We start from the raw sequence: 4,991 nt of genomic DNA, 5'->3' as shown, positions 1-4,991 counted from the left end.
GGTGTGCAGGGGGCAGCCGATCCACGATCCTCTCTTATCCTTGATGTCTCTCCCCCTCCCTCTCCCTTCCTCTCTGAGATCAATAACAATATATTTAAAAACAAACAAACAAGAACTCCGGGCTGCAGTGCATTTGGCCTTTGTGACCTTTAACCCCGAGGCTTTCGGCCCAGAGGGGCCGCCCCTGCACTTTAAGGTCCTGGGGGACAGGGGGCTGCGAGAATGTGCTGCCTGTCATTCATCAGCGCCATCCCCTTAATAGCCCCGCTGACAGGCCCCCCCGCAATGGAGAGGGTCAGGGGGGCCCCTCCACACCTGTGAGCAGGTGAGCAGCTCCTCACGGGGCCTGGGGGGCTGCTGCAGCCACCAGGCGCGTCACAGAGCGGCACGCGTAGCACGGCCCCTCCGTTCACCGGGAGTAGCAGAGTAACAGCAAACGGGGTACTTTGGTGTCAAACCTTTAGTTTTGCCGAAGTGCCTGCTAGCCTGTTGCCTGTTGCCTGTCTTAGTTCAGGGGTGGGGAACCTCTGGCCCACGGGCCGTGGGAGGTCCGAGAAACCACCTGGTCCCGGCAGGAAAAAGCTCCCCACAGGACACAGGGCGCTTCAGCGGATAGCGGTGCCACACGCCGCTGGGCACGCCCGACGGAGCCACACGCGGGTGCTTTTGGGTCCCCCTCCGCGGGTTTGGACGCGGGGAGCCGGTGAGTCAAGGCGGCTACGGTGCCGGGCTGATGTGAAGGATGACGCGGCGAGGTCGCTCTTTTTCTGATGAAAACAGCACAGGTCTGCCCAGGGGGCTGTGGGCGAGGCAAGTGCATCGCGGGGGGCGGGGGGCACGGGGGCGCCCAGCCTGTCGCTCGGGGCGTTCCGTTGATTCTCAGGCCGGGATCCCGCCCTCATTCACGTGTCTTGACCTTGGATGTAACGTCCGGGTCAGTGGGCCCGATACCGGGAAGGCAGGTCCGCCTCCGTGCTCCCCGCGTGTCCGGAGGTCCTCCTCCTCCCAGCCGGCTGTTGTTGCCGATGAACGCTGAGGGAGCGGTGCCCGATCTCTGAGGACGGTGTTAGGGCTGGAGTTCCTCAGCCCATACGATTGAAACTGGTCCCCCCTGCGCCTCTCCCGCCCCCCGCCTTCTCGGCTGCCTGCCTGGCGGTCTCCCCCCGCCCGGGGAGGAAGGCCCCTGAAGGTGCCCGGCTGACAGAGGGGACGATGGGGAGTGGGTAATCGCTCTCCCTGGTGATCGGTACTGGACATCACGGACGATGTACTTCCTTGTCAGAGCAATTAGAAGTCGGGGGAGGGACCGGTCGATGCCTTAAACCCACCCGGGAGGGGCGTGGGCCACTTCAGAGGCAGAAATCCAGGCACAGGCATGTTAACGGCGTCCGAGTGGCTTAATTGAAAATAGATTGTCTGCACCCGAGGGACGGGTCACGTGGGGCCGGCCCCTGCATTGCCTCGCGGATCCGTGTGTGTGTGATCCGTGTGTGACCCGTGTATGTGTGATCTGTGTGAGTGTGTGGTCCATGTTACTGTGTGTGATCTGTGTATGTGTGATCTGTGTGTGTGATCCGTGTGAGTGTGTGTGATCCGTGTGTGACCCGTGTATGTGTGATCTGTGTGAGTGTGTGATCCATGTTAGTGTGTATGATCTGTGTATGTGTGATCTCTGTGTGTGATCCGTGTGAGTGTGTGACCCGTGTGTGATCTGTGTATGTGTGATCAGTGTGAGTGTGTGATCCATGCATGTGTGACCCGTGTGATCCATGTTAGTGTGTGTGATCTGTGTATGTGTGATCTTTGTGTGTGTGATCCGTGTGTGTGATCCGTGTGAGTGTGTGATCCGTGTGTGATCTGTGTGTGTGTGTGTGTGTGTGTGTGTGTGTAGAGCTGCATCCCATAAACACAGGTGCAGCTGCCATTATCTTCTGTGACCCCCCGTGACCCCCTCTCCTGCGGGCTGGCGTGTCACCTGGAGTCACTATCGTCCGTGGGAACCCTGGCGAAGGGACGGTCACAGGTTTGCCAGGTAAAACCTAGAATTTGAGGGACAAAGGGGACTCCTCTTCCGCTGTAATGCGCACGTCGGCCACTGGAGGGCAGCGTCTCACAGGAATCCGGCCAGAGTGGCTTTCCCGGGCCCTGGCTCAAGTCCCAAGGTCACAATGAACTAAAGCAGCGGTTCTCAACCTTCTGGCCCTTTGGATACAGCTCCTCATGTTGCGACCCCCAACCATACAATCATTTCCGTGGCGACTTCATCACTGTCATGTGGCTACTGTGATGAATCGTCATGGAAATATCTGATCTGCAGGATGGTCTGAGGCGACCCCTGTGAGAGGGTCGTCCGACTGCCAGAGGGGTCGCGACCCACAGGTTGAGAACCGATGCAAACTCTCTGGAAACGTTCTCTGGTGACATTTTACATCCACCCCCCCTCCCCGGGGGCGGGGGGCCACAGGAACAATGCAGTTACTGATGATGTATTCCATGATGCGTGTGCACCCACGCAACTCCGGGTTCTGAGTCATCGGGCCCTTGGAGTGGCTTCCTGGCTCCCCCGTGCACACGGGTCCCGTTGGAGGCTGCGGATGTAAATTCTCATTTTTCTCCTGGTTTGTGTTGGGGGGCGGAGGCGGGAGCTGGGGGGAGACATTCATATGGAGGCGTCCTGAGTCATGGAGAGCCAGCGGGGCATTTCTGGTGTTTCTCAGAAGCCTGTCCGGCCTGGCCTGGAAGCCGGGTCTTGCTTTGCTTGTTTAGTTTAATTCGTGTCTAAATGGCTTTTCCAGGGAACTAAGGGTCGAGTGGGAATTCCTTAGACGGGGACGCGGCTGCCGTGGAAGAAAACATCACTGTCCGGCCGGCGTGGCTCTGCGATTGAGCGTCGTCGACCTAGGAACCAGGAGGTCAGGGCACAGGCCCGGGTTGCAGGCTCATGAGAAACGCCAGAAATTCAACCTGGTTCCTAGGTCGACGCTCAACCACTGAGCCACGCCGGCTGGACGCCTTCTCCACGCCCTCGGTAGGTTTCAGAAAACTCACCGGAGGGAATGCCTGTGCCCTGACCAGGAATCGAACCCAGGACCCTTCAGTTCACAGGCTGACGCTCTATCCACTGAGCCAAGCCAGCCAGGGCCCGACTGCGGGCGTCTTAATACGTGGTCTTCAAGTCGGGGCGGGGACGCACAGCGGGCGTTTAGCAGCTGTTTCGCAGATATGAGCAAAACTGGGGCATGGAAACATTTTCCGAGAAACGCTTGTCAGTTGAGTTATTAAAACAGGACTTTACTGGCCCTGGCTGGGTATCCCAGTGGTTAGGGGATCGTCTCACTACACTGAGGTTGTGGGTTTGATCCCTGGTCAGGGCACATACAAGAAGCAACCAATGAATGCGTGAGTACGTGGAACAACACGTTCATGTTTCTCTCAAATCAATCAATCAATCAATCAATCAATAAGAATAGGTCTTGACTAAAGGCACTCACGCCTCCAGGCTCCTCACAGGGAACCAGCCCGTAACTTTTCCGAGAGACGTTGTAAAACCCACACATGCCCCCCCTCCCCCACCCCCTTCCTTCAAACAGCATCCCAGAAACGTATTGCCCGTGGGAGAAAGTTAATTTCTAAAATGTACATTTTTCATCTCCCCCGCGTCCGTTCACCGTTTCCCTCTGGTTTTCAAGGTAAAAATGCAGATTCCGGCCCCCTCCCGCTTTCGTCTTTAACCTCCCCGGTTTGTTGATGTTGCCATCGCCCGGGAGTCAGGCGCTGTCTCCGAACGCCGCGTGTCACACGAAAGCAAACACAGCCCCGGCCCATTAACGAGGGGCCGAGATCAGGTAACCAGGGCCATGATTCCATGCCCCCCTGCCCCCCGAAAACATGACCCCACCACCCAGCCTGCTCCGGAGTGACAGGCCCCACAATTACATACGGCAACAAAGTTCAGGGTGGGCGCCTGGGATTGTTTCAATGTTCCCTGTGTGCCCACTTGCATTTTACCTGCGATTTAATATATGTTAATTATATATATTAACATACACTGAGCGGCCAGATTACGATGACCAGCCCATCAGTACAATGAAGTGAATTAGTTATGCAAATAATAATAATATTAGCCCTAACCGGTTTGGCTCAGTGGGTAGAGCGTCGGCCTGCAGACTGAAAGGCCCCGGGTTCGATTCCGGTCAAGGGCATGTACCTGGGTTGCGGGCACATCCCCAGTGGGAGGTGTGCAGGAGGAAGCTGATCGATGTTTCTCTCTCATCGATGTTTCTAACTCTCTTCCCTCTCCCTTCCTCTCTGTAGAAAATCAATGAAATATATATATTCAGTGTATATCAAAATGCCTATTTTATTATTGTTTTAAAATATACTTGTATTGACCTCAGAGAGAGGAAAGGAGGAGAGAGAGAGAGAAAGAGAGAGAAATATCCACGATGAGAGAGAGCCATGGACCGGCTGCCTCCCGCACGCCCCACACTGGGGATCGAGCCCACAACTCGGGCCTGTGCCCTGACCGGGAATCGAACCGGGGACCCTCCAGTCCGCAGGCCGACGCTCTATCCACTGAGCCACACCAGCCAGGGCCTCCGTCATCGCCGATGTTTCGACGTCTGCCTCCCTCTTCTCCCTTCCTGTCTGAAATCAATTTAAAAACATTTTCTTTAAAAGGGCGCAGCAGAGATTTTTAGCAAAAGCGACAGATGCCCGCCCGTGGGGACGCGGGCTTCGCGCAGAGGTCGCCACGGAGAGGCCCATGCGCGCTTCCCCTATGTTCCCCCCTAAACCCCACAGGGCTGTGTTTTTTCTTGTGGGGGGGGTGTCTCCCCGAGTGAAACCTCCCCCCTCGGATCGCTCCCTTCAGCCCCGGCCGCTCTGATCGGTTCCTACAAGTGTTTAGAGCGGAGTGTGGACGCGCATTTCTCTGTTCCTCGTCTGCGCGCCCGGCTCACGCTGGGCCGGTGGCGGGGCCGCGCGCCTGA

This window comes from Myotis davidii, unplaced genomic scaffold (assembly GCF_000327345.1).
Source record: "Myotis davidii unplaced genomic scaffold, ASM32734v1 scaffold685, whole genome shotgun sequence".
Classification (NCBI taxonomy): domain Eukaryota; kingdom Metazoa; phylum Chordata; class Mammalia; order Chiroptera; family Vespertilionidae; genus Myotis; species Myotis davidii.
This window is presented reverse-complemented; position numbering follows the sequence as displayed.